This window comes from Phoca vitulina, unplaced genomic scaffold (assembly GCF_004348235.1).
Source record: "Phoca vitulina isolate PV1807 unplaced genomic scaffold, GSC_HSeal_1.0 scaffold19, whole genome shotgun sequence".
NCBI lineage: Eukaryota > Metazoa > Chordata > Mammalia > Carnivora > Phocidae > Phoca > Phoca vitulina.
In genome coordinates this window covers 34523939-34542149 of record NW_022589722.1, presented here as the reverse complement: position 1 = coordinate 34542149, position 18211 = coordinate 34523939, and the positions used below count along the sequence as shown (strand labels likewise).

General features: G+C 44.2%; 1 protein-coding gene and 2 pseudogenes across 7 annotated transcripts in view; 1 reads left to right on the top strand and 2 right to left on the bottom strand.

Moving 5' to 3' along the window:
• PPP6R2 (protein phosphatase 6 regulatory subunit 2) overlaps window positions 1–18211 on the bottom strand; it is an 89701-nt gene that overhangs the window by 56830 nt on the left and 14660 nt on the right. For all 7 annotated transcript variants that reach the window (XR_004300905.1, XR_004300906.1, XM_032416191.1 and 4 more), the window contains exon 2: window positions 5106–5235. The gene's annotated coding sequence lies outside the window, so the exon portion shown is untranslated. The remainder of the gene's footprint in view (window positions 1–5105; window positions 5236–18211) is intronic.
• Window positions 5779–5956, top strand: LOC116640134 (annotated as a pseudogene).
• Window positions 13396–13505, bottom strand: LOC116640139 (annotated as a pseudogene).

Sequence of the window (18211 nt, the reverse complement as noted above, 5' to 3'; positions counted from 1 at the left end):
TCAACAGTTCAAGACACTGGGATTTTTCAGACCAGTACATTTTTTTCTTTTAATATAGAAAACCAACAGAGGATTGCCAACTTTTCAACTTGGCGAAACAAGGAGCAGGGAGGGAAGAGAGAGAAGATACAAAGGAGGAAAGGATGAACTATACCATCCATAATTACCTTAATTTCAGGAAACAGTGACTTTTTAAATATCAAAGAAAGGAAAGTCATAATCTCTGGATTAAGGATAACATTTCACTTTGAAAAAATAAGAGTTTTAAGAAAAACTCACCTCACCACTTACTTTGCTCATGTCACCAGTATTACAGACCAGTGCTCGAGAACATCTATTTACGTTACCACTAATACTAGAAATAAGACCATTAATTTAGACTATATGCCTCATTAGCTCATATCAGTACATTCTGCTATGACCTTAAGAATAAAAAAATCTCTGCAACAATATTTATATGCCTCTGTCACCATCCACACAGTTTTAAGAAATATTTAAATGATAGCATCAGTGGCATCCTTTGAAGAGTTTGCTGCAGCTAATTTCACTGTCGAATGACCTGGCGTAAGTTGATTCTGAAACTCTTATTCAGATAACAGTACGTTATTTGGCTTCCAAACGTCTCTCGTATCCCAGCAATTGTGCACTACCCCACATAGAGATGCTAGTATCTTGTCAGCTGGCCCTTACCTACAGAGAAGGCTGTAATTGGACCCAAAGGCCCACCACTGACAGCATCCTTAGACAAGTAAGGGGCTCATGAACTGGCTTGAGACGCCTCTTGTGTAACGGAGTATCAACACAGCACAAGGGGTCCCCACACAGTCCATCTGCAACACCAAGCAAACTATTACCAACATCTTCTAGACGTTTATCCAACCGTCAGATGAAAGGAACCTGAAGTTCTTCTTTATTTACTTCTACTCAGCATGACTATCACACGGAAGGCAGATTCTAAAGAGAAATGTTGCCCATAAGAGCATGTAGCTCCATGAATGGAGCCCTTCAAAAAAGAACATTCTGTGGTAGAGACCGTTGCTAAGAGAAAACTAGAATCTGGAATGCACCCTAGTACCTGTCTGGCTACAAATCGGTTGGGGTTTTGTTGTTGTTTTAATTTATGATCAAAGCCCTGGCTTTGCTCTGTGACCGGGGCCAGCTACAAGACCTCTTGTGCCTTGGTTTCCACCCCTGTAAACCAGGAACAATGAGCATCCCACAGAGCTGCTGTGACAGTTAACCCCAGAACCGGGGCTGACGCATTTTGTCCTCATGGATCCTGACTGCAAAGAGGAGAAGGAAACAGATGGGGTCATCTTGCCACAGAGCACGGGCTCAGAGTGGCACACCTCTCCCAAGCCCACCTTCAGTGGCGTCTCACTGGCCACTTAAACTGGACGTGATGGCAGTATCTGCCCTATGGAGATCAACAAATGCTTCCAACCACCAGGTTTTTCACGCTTCCAGAGAGCCAGTTATTAAACATTTACCAATGTACCACCTGAAAAAATGGCAATGGGAGTCCACGGAGGGCAATGAATTTCTGCACAATCAATCAACAACTGAGACCATGTCTATAATAGGCACACCGCACTAGAGGAAAGATCCAAAAAAGAGGAGCGTAACTGTAAAAAAGGGCTGCAGTGGGATGAAAAGATAAAAACTGAAAATCAGAAGTGAAGAGAAGAAATAACCACAAAGGTAAATTAAAATAAATGTAAAAGGGGCGCCTGGGTGGCTCAGTCGGTTGAGTGCCTTCGGCTCAGGTCATGATCTCAGGGTCCTGGGATCGAGCCCCGTATCGGGCTCCCTGCTCGGCGGGGACCCTGCTTCTCCCTCTCCCTCTGCTGCTCCCCGTGCTTGTGCTCTCTCTCTCTCTCTGTCAAATAAATAAATAAATAATCTTTAAAAATAAAAAAATAAAAATAAACAGCATGCTTGTGTTATATTTCTGATAATTCCAAAATGTGAAGTCTTGGAGGGTCTGTTTCTACTGGTTTTCACTCCTGGTGTCTTATTTCCTTGTGTGCTTGGTCAGTTTTGTCTGTGTACAAATCAATGTTCATAAAAATATCTGCAGGGATTTTTTTTTGGCATCTTAGGATAAAGGTAACTTCCTCCAGAGAGGTTTTAAGTTTGCCCCTGCAGGATGCCTGAAGGCATTCACCGAACCAGAAAACCTTAAACTAAATTTGTGCTTGATTTCCCTGAAGTACCAGGCAATGTGAACCGAGGTTAGAAATCCTCGCGAAGGGGCGCCTGGGTGGCTTAGTCGTTAAGCGTCTGCCTTCGGCTCAGTCATGATCCCAGGGTCCTGGGATGGAGCCCCGCATCGGGCTCCCTGCTCGGCGGGGAGCCTGCTTCTCCCTCTCCCACTCCCCCTGCTTGTGTTCCCTCTCTCGCTGTGTCTCTCTGTGTCAAATAAATAAATAAATCCTCACGAAGGCTAACCCAGAGCCACAGGTACTGCCCCACCTTCTTTCCTGCAATATTTAACAGTAAAAAGACAAACAGGTGGGGGCAGGGACAGAGTGAGGCAGATGTGCTGCTCGTTCACTCTTACCCTGAGGATGGAGCCTTCAGAGCCCCCTTTCACACAGGGACAGTCTCCCTTGGCCTCTGCACCTTCAGAGGACTGTGGAATTAACTACCATTCTTCTGACCCTACAAGACCTCTAAAATCAAAGTCCCACTTTGTCCCGATCAGCAAATGCCCTCAGGGCAAAGGCAGATTCTGTGGTGCTTACTCACCTGAGCTCTTACTTCCTGGTTTCAGTCTAGAACTTCCTTGTTATATTGTCAGTTCTTTTTTTTGTTTGTTTTTGAATCTAACACTTTTAGTTGTTTTCCATAAGGTAGGGGGTGGGAGGTTAGAAGACAGTCCAAATAACCTAGTTCAACGTTTATCAAAAACATTTACCAGGGCGCCTGGGTAGCTCAGTTGTTAAGCCTCTGCCTTTGGCTCAGGTCATGATCCCAGGGTCCTGGGATCGAGCTCCGCATCCAGCTCCCGGCTCTACGGGAAGCCTGCTTCTCCCTCTCCCACTCCCCCTGCTTGTGTTCCCTCTCTCGCTGTGTCTCTCTCTGTCAAATAAATAAGTAAAATCTTAAAAAAAAAAAAAAAAAAGAAAAGAAAACATTTACCAATAACATTGCTAGGGTTTTTTGCCAAATAAACCTGATACACAATTCTGTACTGAAATTTATATTTTCTTATCACTTTGAGGAATGATTCCACTCTCTCTATTGGCTTCTATTCATGCTAATGTGACATCTGTTGTAGGTAATCTATCTTTTACCTGTAGCTTAAGAGTTCTTGTCTCTGTTGCTACACAATTTCAATGTATGGATGTGGGTTTCTTTTTATTTATACCACTTGGGACATAGGGTGCTTCCTAAATCTGTGGATTTATATCTCTTACTAGTTTCCGAGAAGCCAAAGCTATTAATACTTTGAATAATGCCTCTCCTCCATTTTCCCTATTTTTCCATTCTGGGATTCCAACTACACATTTACGACACAATTTTATTCTATTCTCCACTTTTCTTAACCTCGTTTTCCATCCCCCATCTCTCAGTGCTGTAGGCTGGTAATTTCTTCAGACACACACTTCAGTTCACAAATTCGGTCTTCAGCCATATTTTAATCTGTTTTATCTACATATACTGAGTTTTTAATTTCAACATCGTTTCCATTTCTGAAAGTTCTATTTGGGTCATTTTGCTACTTTGGCTTTTCATTACTAATGTGTATTCTGTTTTGTATTACTTTAAACACTTCATACATTAGTATATACACTGCATCCAATTATTCAATATCTGCAGGCCTTGGGGCATCTAATCATGCTAACTCTTCCTCCCAGGGGTGTGTATGTTCTGACGATAAGTTCAAGTTTGCTTAAATTTACTCTATAGAAATCCCAAGGGCCAAGGCTCAGTATGCTTTCCTCTGAAGATGATTTGTTTTCTTTAAAGAACAAAGGAGTGCTATCACAATTCCTCACTGTTCCTTTTTTAAAATTTTTTTCTTTTTTAGCCTTTGGAGAGTTATCTTCGTTGGTTTTTTGGGGGGTGGTGGTGTTTTATTTATTAAAGATTTATCTATTTATTTGAGAGAGAGTGTGCGCGCACGTGCACACTGGCGGGGGGGGGGGGGGGGAGAGAGAGAGAATCCCGAAGCAGACTCCCTGCTGAGCACAGACCCTGACTCAGGGCTCAATCCCAGGTCCCTGAGATCATGACCTAAGCTGAAATCAAGAGTTGACCAGCTTAACCGACTGAGCCACCCAGGTGCCCCAGGTTTTTATTTTTGTTTTTTTAAGTAGGCTCCATGCCCAGCGTGGAGCCCAACATGAGGTTCAAACCTACAACCGTGCGATCAAGACCTGAGCTGAGATCAAGAGTCCGACTAAAGGGCGCCTGGGTGGCTCAGTCAGTTGATAGTCTGCCTTCGGCTTAGGTCATGATCCCAGGGTCCTGGGATCAAGCCCCACATCGGGCTCCCTGCTCCGTGGGGAGTCTGCTTCTCCCTCTCCCTCTGTCCCATCCCCTCCGCTCCTGCTCTGTCTCTCACTCTCTCTCTCAAATAATAAAATCTTAAAAAAAAAGAAAAAAAAAAGAGCCCGACTGAGCCACCCAGGCGCCCCAAGTTATCTTAGTTTTTAATGCACTGAAATGCTCCTGAGAAATTACACTTATTGTCATTTATGCAGCATGTAACTGGATTGCAATGGGTGAGCCTTCTGAGAGCATCTAATACTGGAGGAAGCCAAGTCCTTCCCTGGCTGTTCGTCTTGTATGGGGAATGTATGCTCTGGATGGTGACCACGGCTGACGGTGTCTGTGCCCCGTCGCACGTGCTCTCCACAGGTGAGACATACCCATGACCGGCCCCATATCTCTGGATTAGGGAGACCAAGTAACTTTTCTACAACAGAGTATCTTACAACCAGATACAGAAGGATCAAAAAACAACCAAAAGACAATAAACCATACACACACCTTCCAAATGAAGCATTTTGCTGTCATCCGTCTCTGAACTTCCACTTCTACAGTATATTTGCATAAATTACAATAAAGAAAATTAAAAAGGAAAATTATCTTACCTTTTATGGAAACTTCTTGCTTAACTTTATACTCAAACAAAATATAAAAACATTTGGGTTTTTTTTCTTGGGCTATATGTAACTTTAAGAAAGATTTTTTCACTCAGTAGAAGATTTATAATCTCTTCACCTGAAAAAGAAGAAAAAAATTTATTTTAAGTTCTGCCTTTGTAAAGTGAACTTACCAGAACAGTAGAGAAAAGGAAAACAAAAATCAGTATCTTAACTTAGTATTCAAATTATCAGAACATTTTATGATTAAGGAACTAAACATTCCCTTGTCTTTGCTCACGCTAGAGACAATGGTATTGATGATACACATCCTTGCTCTATCTGGGTAACCAGCTCAATGTTTGGAATGTCACTCCAAAGAACTCACATGAGAAGGATCTCCATGAAGTTGTCCAGTTTTGTAACTACACACCATCACCACGAGGATATGCACATCCCCGGGCACAAAATGACTGGAGAGCTCACTGATAATCCATTGTAACTTCTAGAAAAGCGTAGAACTTGGGACTTTTCATTTTATATGTGCATGAAAGCCATGATTTTGAAAATTATACTTTAGCAATAGAGACAGGGGATTGCTCTAGAATATAAGAGACTTAAGAGACATAATCACCAAATGAAACATTTAGATCTTGAGTCCAATCAGAACAAATCAAATGTAATCACTTCTCATCAAGTGTATCTTCTGTTCTTATCAGTTTAATATCTGATATGAGTCCTCTGTCTGAGGACAACATGTTAAATGGATTTTTGGAACTAGAAGATGGAGTATGAGCTTGCTCCATCCATCCTATGCAACAACCTGGATTTGCAGTACCACCAAGAACAGTGCACCTCCCTTGGGGGAATTAAAAAAAAAAAAAAAAGGACAAATCAAATATAAGTTATATTTGAAGCTACTGGGGAAATCTGAATAGGGACTGCTATTAGATGATATTAGGAATTACTGTGAATTCTTAGTTGTAATATGATACGGTGGCTATGTTTTTAAAAAAATAAAAACCGTTTTTATCTATTACAGAGAAAAAGTGAGTATTCCTGGTAAAATAACATTATTTCTGGGATTCACTTCTAAAATACTCCACCAAAAAAAAGAACCAAACAAATTTTAAAAGTGTAAGAGGGCAAGGGACAGATGGGGAAAAAATGGCAAAGTACTGATCACTGTTGAAGCTGGGTGGTGAGTATGAGTGTTCACTGTAATGTTTTCTGTATATTTATATATTTGTTTGTATATTTTTAAATTTCATATAAAAACCAAACCAAAAAAGACAAAGTTATGCTAGTGAGCCAGAAATAAGTCAGTGTTACCATCTTCTGAAATAGATAATTCTTTTTACATCTAACACTTCATAATTAAAATTATTAAGTTGAATAATTCAACACTGGCTTTTCAACACTTCATACACAGTTTTCAAAACAATGAAGTATTTCTGTAAGGTTGACTTTAGGCCTGTTTATTCTGACTCTGAACTAATGTTCATTTGTTTGTATTTATGTTCAACTGGGGGAAAAGGGATTGCTAATTTGCTATTGTTTATTTAATTTTGTTTTTTACTTATGTAAAATACTTACATGGCTCCAAAGTCAAAAGTACTTAAGAGGTGTCCCAGACCAACAGACCCACTCAATGGAGAGTAGTGGGGCTGAAAGCTGAACAAAGACACTACAGGTCCTGCCGGCTGGGAGGTGTTAGGAGTTCCAACCTAGGCGGAACGAAGACCCTCACCGAGCACGAGGCACACAGCAAAGACCTGAATAAGGCCCTGCCTGCAGGGTAAAAATTACAACCCGAGCAAAGGCCACACCCAAACACTAAGTGCAAAACCAAAACAGGTCTACTCAAAGAATAAAACCAAGCTTGACAGGACCAAAATGATCTTCCAATAATCTGTCTGCCAGAACAAAACTCAAGATATAAGCCAGATACCAACATATAAAAAAAAAAGTTATGATACATACAAAGCAGCAGAAAATGTAACTATAATTTTTTTTTAATTAAAAAGCAGCTGGGGGGGCGCCTGGGTGGCTCAGTCGTTAAGCGTCTGCCTTCGGCTCAGGTCATGATCCCAGGGTCCTGGGATCGAGCCCCGCATCGGGCTCCCTGCTCAGCGGGAAGCCTGCTTCTCCCTCTCCCACTCCCCCCTGCTTGTGTTCCTTCTCTCACTGTGTCTCTGTCAGATAAATACATAATAAATAAATAAATAAATAAATAAATAGCAGCTGGGGGGGGCACCTGGGTGGCTCAGTTGGTTAAGCATCTGCCTTGAGCTCAGGTCATGATCCCAGGAGCCCCGCGTTGGGCTCCTTGCTCAGCAGGGAGTCTGCTTCTGCCTCTCTCTCTACCTGCTGCTCCCCCTGCTTGTGCTAGTGCTCACTCTCTCTGTCAAATAAATAAATAAAATCTTAAAAAAAAAAAAAAAAAGGCAGCTGGGTGGGGAGGGGGCACCTGTGTCGGTTGAGCATCTAACTCTTGATCTTGGCTCAGGTCGTGATCTCCATTTCATGGGATTGAGCCCTGCACTGGGCTGCATGCTCAGCAGAGAGTCCCTCTCTCACTCTCTGCCCCTCCCCCCGCTTGGGCTCTCCCTCTCTCTCTCTTAAAAAAAAAAAAAAAGCAGGGGGGCGCCTGGCTGGCTCAGTCGGTGGAGTGTGCTACTCTTGATCTCAGGGTTGTGAGTTTGAGCCCCATGTTGGGTGTAGAGATTACTTACAAAAAAAATCTTAGGGGCTCCTGGGTGGCTCAGTCAGTTAAGCGGCTGACTTACGGTTTTGGCTAAGGTCATGATCTCACGGTGGTGAGATCGAGTCCTATGCCGGGCTCTGTGCTCATTGCACGGTCTGCTTCAGATCCTCCCTCCCTCTCCCTCCAGTTCTCCCTCTCTCTCAATCTCTCTCTAATAAGTAAATAAAATCTTTAAAAAATAAAATCCTTACAAATTTTTTTTTTTAAAGCAGCTATTAGAAACAGACCACAGGATGTCTCGGATGGTAGAATTAGCAGAAATAGACCTTAAGCAGCTATAATAAATATGTTCAAAGACTTATAGGAAAAAATAGTGATAATGAGTGAAAAAAACAGAATCTCAGAGATGGAAAGAAATGGACACTACACAGAAAAACAAATGACTAGTCTAGAATGGAGAGTGAAATATCTGAAACAAAAATATACACTGGAGTGGGGCGCCTGGGTGGCTCAGTCGTTAAGCGTCTGCCTTCAGCTCAGGTCATGATCCCAGGGTCCTGGGATCAAGCCCCGCATCGGACTCCCTGCTCAGCGGGAAGCCTGCTTCTCCCTCTCCCACTCCCCCTGCTTGTGTTCCCTCTCTCTCTGTGTCTCTCTCTGTCAAATAAATAAAAATCTTTAAAATATATATATATATATACACTGGAGAGACTTAATAAAAAAAATTGGGAGACTAAAGAAAGTGTCAGTGAACCTAAGACATAAACTATCCAATCTGAAGGAGAAAAAAGTTTGCTTTGTTTTGGTTTTTTAGAGGGGGGAGGAGAGATGGAAAGAGAGACAGACAGACAGGCAGAGAGGAGGAAAATCTTAAGCAGGCTCTGCACCCCAAAAAAAGGTTTTTTAAAAATGAACAGAGCCGGGGGGCCCTGGGTGGCTCAGTTGGTTAAGCATTTGACTCTTGATTCTACTCAGGTCATGATCTCAAGTTGTGAGACTCAGTGGGGAGTCTGCTTGGGATTCTCTCTGCCCCTCCCCTCCCCCACTCATGCTTGTTCTCTCTCTCTCCATTAAAAAAAAAAAAAATAACAGCAAAAAGAAAGGAAGGAAGGAAGGAAAAAGAACAGAGCATCAGTGACCTGTGGGACTACCTTTGTAACTGAAAGTGGTCTCCCATACCTGTAACTGAAATCCCAAAGGAATATGAGAGAATAGAGCATAAAAATACATGAAGAAACTACAACCAAAATTTTTCCAAATTTTGTAAAAGAATCCCAAAAGAAAATACCTTACAAAAGTCTCACCCCAACCCTGTCCCTTCATCCTGCTCCCCTCCTCTCAATATACCTATTTTTATTATTTTTCTGATTTATTGCTTTGCTGCAAATATATACTTTTTTCATATTCTTTCCAACACTTCTCGTACAAAACTATTATTCTGTATCTTGGTTTTTTTGTTTTTTGTTGTTTTGTTTTGGTTTTTTTCCACAAAATACTTCCTGGGGCACCTGGGTGGTTCAGCAGACTCTTGATTTCAGCTCAGGCCATGACCTCAGGGTCTGGGATCAAGCCCCATGTTGGGATCCACCCTCAGGAGGGACTTTGCTTGAGATTCTCTCTCCCTCTCTCTTTGCCCCTTTACTCACGAGCCCCCCCGCAAGAAATAAATCTTAAAAAAAAAAAAAAAAAAAAAGCTTCTTCCTTACTCCTTTTTTTCTTTTTTTAAGATTTTATTTATATATTTGAGAGAGAGTGGCAGGGGGGCAGAGGGAGAGAGAATCTCAAGCAGACTCCATGCTGAGCCCCGAGCCCGATGCAGGGCTCAATCCCATGACCCTGAGGTCATGACCTAAGCCGAAATCAAGAGCTGGATGCTCAACTGACTGAACCAACCAGGTGCCCCACCTTACTCCTTCCTAAGTAAACATTTTTACTGATTTTAAATATAGTATAAAGGAAAGCACACAAATCATAAGTGAACAGCTCACTGAATTTTCACAAAATAAACCCATTCAGGGGCCTGGGTGGCTCAGTCAGTTAAGTGTCTGCCTTCGGCTCAGGTCATGATCCCAGGGTCCTGGGACCGAGTCCCACATCGGGTTCCCTGCTCAGCAGGGAGTCTGCTTCTCCCTCTACCCTTCCCCCCTGCTTGTGATCTCTCTCTCACTCTCAAATAAATAAAATCTTAAAAAAAAAAAAAATCCATGCAGCCATACCATCCAGTTCAAGAAACTGGATTACCAGTACCTAGAAGTACCCCTCATGTCCCCAAAGGTGCCAACCACAGTCCTGATCTGAATCGTATCACCAAAGATTTATACTCCTTGTGATAACTATACAGTACTCCTTTATGTTGACCTACCCCTAGTGATGGACACATGTTGTTTCCAGTGTTTTGCTATTACAAATAATCCTGCAATGAACAGTCTTTTGCAAAGTCATTTCATATTTTTGCCAACAGAGCTTTAAGACAGATTCCTAGATGTGGGGTTGCTGGGTCAAAGGACAAATGCACATATAAATCTGCAAGATACAAATCCTCCTCCAGAGGCACTGTACCATTTTGCATTTCTACTGGCAAGAGGACAGTTTCAACACAGCTTTGTCAAAAGAACAGAGAGTTAAAATTTTGGATTTCTGCCAATATGTAGGGTGACCAACTGTCCCAGTCTGCTAAGGACTGAGAGATTTCCCAAAACCGAGGACTTTCAGTGCCAAAACCAGGAAAGTCCTGGGCAAACCAAGACCGTTGGCCACTCTACCAACATGGCGAGAAGTGGTAGCTCTGTAGAGCTTTGATTAGTATTTTTATTACAAAGAGTGGTAAGCATCTATCCAATTACATAAGGTCCATTTTTATTTATTTTCCATAATCTATTCCCATCTTTTCCCCATTTTTCCCTATCAGGTTATTTTCTTTTTCTTCTCCATTTCCATGAGTTCTTTTAGTAGTAGTAGTAGTAGTAATTGCCACACCCAACATGGGGCTCAAACTCACAACTCTGAGATCAAGAGTAGCACACTCCTCTGGCTGAGCCAGCCAGGCGCCCCTCTATGAATTCTTTTTTAAGTTTTTATTTAAATTCCAGTTAGTTAACATATGTGTGATAGTTTCAGGTGTAGAGTTCTTTCAACTATTAGAGATAAAAGCTCTTTGCTATGACTGAAATTCAACATATTTTTCTATTGTCATTTGTCTTTTGACTTTGCTTATGGTGATTTTTGCCATGCAGTTTTCTGTTGTTAATATAATCAATTTTATCAGTCTTCTTTTACTGTTTCTAGGTTCTGAGTCATAGTTAAAAAAGTTTTCCCCAGTCCTAAGTTATAAAGAAACTCATCTTTGTTTTCTTTTAGTACTCATATAGTTTAATTTTTTACACTGTAATCTCTGATCTATTTGGAAGTAATTATTTCATTATTTATTTTGACTATACAAGAGTTAAAGAGAGTAAGATAAAATACCCTAAGGTCTATGATAAACAAGACTGTAGTCTATGTATGAAACCTGTCTCCAGGAAAGGCGTATGTGACATTTACCCCAAAATGTGTCCCATGTGCTACCACTCTGTACTGCTAGATTTTGTTTTTGTTCTCTTTAAACATTTTCTGTTCAGTTTAATACACTTGTCTGTAGGGTAATAAGCCAAAGAGAAGCAATTCTCCCATTTTCCAACAGCTACTGGAGGAAGCCCTGTAAGGAAATGGAGGTAGAATGAAAAAAAGAAATGTTTTAACACCTAAGCAGACATCACACACTAAGAATCAATCTATCTCGTCAGAGAACTAAACCAAAATCTGAAGGAAGAAAACTGCTATCTGGACAGACATCCCCAGGGTTTAATGAAATAAGGATAGTCACTCCCCTTCCCAAGGTCAAAGTTTCTTTTCACATCTTTTTTCTTTTTTTTAAAGATTTTATTTATTTGACAGAGAGAGCACAAGCAGGGGAAGCGGCAGGCAGAGGGAGAAGCAGGCTTCCTGCTGAGCAGGGAGCCCAATGCGGGACTCAATCCCAGGACCCTGGGATCAGACCTGAGCCGAAGGCAGACGCTTAACCGACTAAGCCACCCAGGCGCCCCTCTTTTCACATCTTCTTGACAAAGAAATAAAAGTTCTGAAATGAAATGTATATAAAATGGAAAGAGAATGTTTTAAAATTCGGGTCTCCCGTGGATATTACATTAAAATCCATCAGATCACACCTGTTCAGTTTTCCTACCTAAAAAAAGTTGTACCTAAATCTAATCACCCTGTCAATCTCTTTACTGGAAATATGAGAGAAAGGAACAAGTTAAACAATACAAAAGGAGGCAACTAGTGAAATCCAGAATGTGGGAGCTTACAGGACAAATAACCAAATTTCTCCAACAAACCAATGACACAGAAAGGGTAGGCAGCTCTAAGAATAAGGGATTTGAGAGACATTTAACAGTGTGACACTTTAACTTTGGCTCAAATCAACCAACTATAGAAGGCACTTTTTAGGCTGAGTATGGACCTGAGATCAGCAGGCATGTAAAATGGCATGATTTCATGACTTCTAGAATTTGCTTTTAAATACACCAGGAAAAAGAAAAAAAGATTGGGAGGAGTGCAGATAGGCAAAGCAAGACTGTCAAAATGTCGTAACTATTGAAACTGCAGGGGCCAACGGCAGGCTGCCCCAAAATGGGCCACTTTGGCATAAAGATTATTTTGAGTTAAAAAGTCATCAAAACCCAGCAAATCCAGGAAAAGCTCTTTACCTCCCTCCCCTTCAACTGCCTAAAAAGAATTTAGAGGAGCTCCTCCAAAAAGAGCTATCACCACAGATAACTACATCATACTATGAACTAGGTAAGTTAGACAGGGAGAAATCTAGCAAGGCCTGTTTGATCCAAGTCCTCTCTGCGTCCCACTGTTCCTGAGTGGCAGCAAACATTTGTTTACTAAACATTTACTATTTTTCACCTTCCTGTGAATTTCATTCCTTCCCTTTGAAGTCCCAAACCCCCGCCCCTCTCCTTAGTTCAGAATGACATATATACTATTTTGCCTATCTTTGGAATTTCCGTATCTGTTTGGATTCCCCATACATACAAAATTAAATTTTATTTTCTCCTGTTAATCAGTCTCATGTCAATTTGATTCTTAGTCCGGCTAGAAGGAGCTTGATGGGGACAGGACATTCTTGCTCCCAGACAAAGCTAAGTAATGGGTATCTAGAGAATTGTTACCTAATTATCTCTATCTGTGCATATGTGTAGGTGTGTAATTACCCGTCAGAAAACTCTGGCCTAGTGAGCCACATTCTAAGAGTCTTGGGGGACCTTAAAAGGAGATCACCAAATCTAAGGGAAGACAACTAGTACCCTTGCTACCCAGACCAGTCTCTGCCAAATGCCCAAAGGTGGGCCTTCGCCTGGATGTAGGAGGCCAGGTTCCACCAGCTTAAGATGGAGCATGTCTAACCAGTCCCTGGAAACAGGGTTGTTTGAAGGCTTTCTGGGACAAGTCACCCAGACTGGGTGGGGCTCCTTGGTGATTCAATCCTGGGAGGATTTTCATAGACCATCCCCAGGAAACAGACAGTGGAAGTGTCAGACAGCAGAGGAATGGGAGAGATGTTACTTCATGAAAATAGGTAGTCAGGTTGTCTAATATTAAACTGATAGGAACACACAGTACAGTTGATCTTAGCCAAAAGGCCAAGAAGCAATCAGGTTGTCTAATAGTAGATGACTCAGCGATGTCTTGCATGGTCACCTAATGGAGTATCCACAGCAGGTCCAAAGGTTAACAGAGCTGAGCTTCAGAGTCTGACCTTCTAAGGATGATATCCTCTTCTCCCTGAGGCAGGTAGAGGGCCATGGGCATCTATTCTCAATCACATCCTCAGTCTTAAAAAGGAAGGAGCTGCTGACACCTGCCACGACCTGGGGGAGCCCTGAGGACACTGTGCTGAGTGAAATAAGCCAGACCCAGAAGGACAAATCCTGTCTGGTTCCACTTCTAGGAGGCACCTGCAGTGGTCAGACCCAGGGGGACAGAGAGCAGACGGTGGGGCCGGGGGCCGGGGGCCAGGGAAGGGTTGGGGGAGGAGATAGCGTGATAGGGACAGTTCCAGTTTGGGGAGACAGAAAAGTTCTGGACACAGGCGGGGGTGACTGGTGCACAGCCGGGTGAATGTGCTTAGTGCCTCTGAAGGGCACACTTAAAAATTATTAAAATGGTAAGTTTTGTGTTATGTGTATTTTACCACAATTAAAAAATTAAAATAAAAAAGAAGAGGCCTTGGGGGCGCCTGGGTGGCTCGGGTGGTTAGGCGTCTGCCTTCAGCTCGGGTCATGGTCCCAGGGTCCTGGGATTGAGCCCCACATCGGGCTCCCTGCTCCGCAGGGAAGCCTGCTTCTCCCTCTCCCTTTGCCTCTCCCCGTTTGTGCGCTCTCTCGCTATCTCTGTCACTATCTGTCTCTATCAAATAAATAAATAAAATCTTTTAAAACAATTTAAAAAAAAAAAGAAGAGGCCTTGGGCAAGTCAATTAGCCTCTCCTTGGGCCTCGGGCTCCTCATCTATGAAGGGTGGGTAACAACACCTACCCGGTGCACCGCCAGTGAGAATTAACAGAAGAAATCAACGTAAAGATCTTAGAACAACGCCTGACACACAAAAAGCCTTAGTCCCTGTTAGCTGCTGTGAGTTTTTATTGTTATTAACCTATGGAAGTAACTACCAGAATTAAACAGCTATTAAGAGTTCAAAAACAGTTGTCTCTACGGAAGGGAACTAGGGGAGGGGAAGGCTGCATGTAAGAACAGATCTTTTAATTAGAAGCCTCATATTTGTTACTTTGTTAACAATTAAAAATCCATTTCTTAAAAAAGCTCTATCAGAGAATAAGATATACAAATATATGGAAATAGACTTGACATTCTAGAGGACATTTCCTAGCACAATAAATAAATGGGGAAACAACAGAGAAAAACGATCCCAACACAGGTGCCAGTGAGAGCTACAAAGGCAGGCGCCTTCCCCCGCCAGCGGGGTCTCTGGGAGCAGAGAGTGGGAGGGGCCCGCAGGCTGATGCGGGAGCAGCTGCGGACAGCTGAGCCTCTCCTGCCTGCAGGCTTCCAGCTCCTGGCTCTGGCAGGTGTCCCCAGAAAAGGGGCCAAGAAGAAAGTGGGGCCTGTTGCTGGAGAGTGAGTGCGTGAGTGCCGCGGTCAGAGAACAGGAGAGCACAGCCTAGCTAATTCCAGATGCCAGAAGGGTGCAAAGGAATGTTTTAGAAAGGAAGCCAGCTCTCTTCAGAAGTGAATCCCCTACCCTCACACCTGCAGAGCAGGAGTTGTCTTACAGCGGCTACAGGGCAGTGCCCAGTCCCGGATTTCCGGTTCTTTGGCCACGTCCTAACGCAAGGGCTGCGATGCAAAGGGCTGCAGAGTGAGAAGGTGTTCAGGGGAAGGAAACTGCCAGAGAAGACAGCAGGTGGAGTGGCGTCTGCAGCAGGAGCACAGGGCCGACCGCGGGAGCGGGGGCAGGTCCACAGCAGACACAGGGCAAGGGGACACATCTGCTAGTATCTACAAGAAAAGCACGAAACCCAAATTTTCTTAAATCCCCAAATCTTCAAATGTTAACAACTAATTTAAATTTTTAACACCATGTGAGCCAACACTATGAAGAATAAGTGCATCTTCAGGCTGATGGTGTCTCTGCCGGAGAGCTAGCCTGCCTTCATGTGCCCGCTGGCCCCAGCCTGGGAGCCGCGAGGATGAGGCAGGACCCACAGAGAGGCAGCGTATCCACCTCACACCTGGCCTTCCAGGCCACCTCACACCTGCCTTCACACTCAACAACTCGCAGTGAGCCTCAGTGCCACTAACCCCAACAGCAGCCTGCTTAAGTGGCTGCACACTCCTGGGGCTTCAAGCTCCCAAAAGCCCCATTTCTCCCCCCCACTGATGGAGCTCAGTCTCAGAAAGGTGACCAACACATAGCCCCACCAGACACCTTGAACAAGAGCTGTCGGGCCTGAGCAGGTTCTCACCTTCTCCTGGTTTTCTCAAGAGCTTCCTCCTGGCTGTTGAGTGTGATGAAGAGATGACTCAAAATGAGAGCTGAAAACCTTCTATCTACTCACTGCTAGTGGTCACGGCTACTCTGCCTGCTTAAGGACAGAGCCTGCTGGCATTGTCAGCACACACCCTCCTCTTCCCTCCTGGAGACACACACAGAGGCCCAAGCAAAAAGCCCACCAGGGCGGCAGACCTGAGCATGGGGGGGTGGGGGTGGGGGCTTTCTGGCATGAAATCCAGCTTCCATCACTAACTAGTCTTGCAGTCCTGGGCATGTGCCCAGTGTGTGTGTGATACAAGTAAAGATGTGACTCAGTGACAAGGAGCTATCATGACTGCTGCCACTTGGTCTAGGAAAGTGGCCAACACCAGAAGCCTCCCTGGGGCCCAGGGAGAAAAGGAGTCAACTACAGATCTTCCTCAACTTACAGTAAGTGCCGAATACCTCGTGTAACGTACGGCCTACCGTCCTCAAAGTGAGAAACAGCATGGCTGTCAGGGTATCGGTTGTTGGTGTCGTGATTGCGGGCTGACTGGGGACTGTGGCCGCTGCCCAGCATCACAAGAGGATGGTACCACATACTGCTAGCCCAGGGAGAAGATCCAAACTCAAAATTCCAAGTACAGTTTCTGCAGAACGCGTACCGCTTTCGCACCACCGTAAAGTTGAAAAATCAAACGTTGAACCGTTGATAGATCGGGGTCTGCCTGTAGGGGGAGCCAGAGACGTACCACAGCAAGGCCCCAGTGAGCATCCGCCCACAACCAACACCAAACAGTGCTGCACTGCACGTGTTCTCGGCACCATATCCTGGAAGAACCAGAACCAAGGGCGGGCAGGGCGTACTGTGGGCCCAGATTCCTGGAAGGACAAGTAAGTAGAGACGTGCAGCTAAAAAGCGCTGCCAAACAGGCAGCATAAAGCCCCAACAAGCACCAGGGCAGACACCAGGGCAGTGGCCAGAGCTGAGTCCAAACAAGCACAGGACAACGAAGCCAAGGAACTCTGACTGCAGGCTGCAGCTGCCAGGAGAAAGGAGACAGCAGGAGCTGCTTTTACGGACATTCCCCTGTGTGCAGCACTGCATGAGCTCGGTAAACTCACCAACCACTAACCCCAGTGCACAGGTTAAAAAGCAGAGATCTCAATAAATACAGCACTGGCCAAGGCCACAGGTTAATAAATGTCAATTCAAAACCAGAACCCAGGCTGGCTGACAGCAAAGTCCATATTCTCAATCTCCACGTGACACCAGATTCTGGCCCAGTCAATAAAGAAAAAAAGGAGGTATCAAAGGAGTTACAGGAAGGATTATGAAGATGGAGGGAGATGACATGAAGGTACTAACCAGGACTGAGCCACGAAAGGGACAGAGGAGGGTCTCACAGGCTCGAGGGGAAATGAGACCCTGAGGAGAGAAGGGCACGTCTTCAAAATGCAGCAGCCAACAGGTTTCTCTGTGGGGTGATAAATTATTCTGGAGTTACTGGTGCCGGCTGCCCTTGTCAATGTACTAAAAGCCACTGAACTGCATACTTTAAAGGGTGATTCTATGGTATGTGAATTACATCTCAGTGATAAAAGGGGCAGTCTATGGGCTGACAGGTGGCAGTTACATTCTTGAAGAGGAGCTCTGAAAGGCTTCAATGTTGCTAACAGCCCACAGACAGGGCACTGGGCACCCTCTTCTCAGCAACAAATGAAGAGAATGAGACACACAGCCCTACCCTCAGGAGCCTGACCTCTAGCAGATCTTGAAGGACTCCGCCCACAGAGGGTCCTACCTTTGAGCCTGAGCATGGAGCCATTGTTTCCCTGTGCCTTGGGGCGTTCTTATGGACAGGGATGAAAATACCAGCCTCCTAGGGTGGAGAGCAGTGCTGACTGGGGCAAAGTTCAGCGCATGGAACCTGGCACAGGCACGGAGCGTGCCGGCCTGTGTGTGTTAACACCACGATGGTTACGAGCGGAGGACGTGCCCTGTACAGAGGCACTGAGCCACGGTGGCCGCATCCTCGGCCCCACGTACAGCTGCCTGGCCTGCGGTCAGCCCCTCCACTTACTGACCCGATTACAGTTCTGTGTCTCAGTCCCCCCAACTACACAGCACAGATGAGGATGGTATATCTCTCAGAGGACAGTGTGAGTATCGAGCAAGATAATCTGTATGAAGTGCTCAAAACATGGCTGGCAAACTAAGTGCCCAATAAATGTCCGCCATTATCGTTAGTCAGGGAGCAGGAGTTGGTCAAAGGCTTCCATGAGGAAACCTGGCTTGAGTTCTACTCATTTTATTTATTTAAAGATTTTATTTATTTATGAGAGAGAGAGCGCGAGCATGCGAACA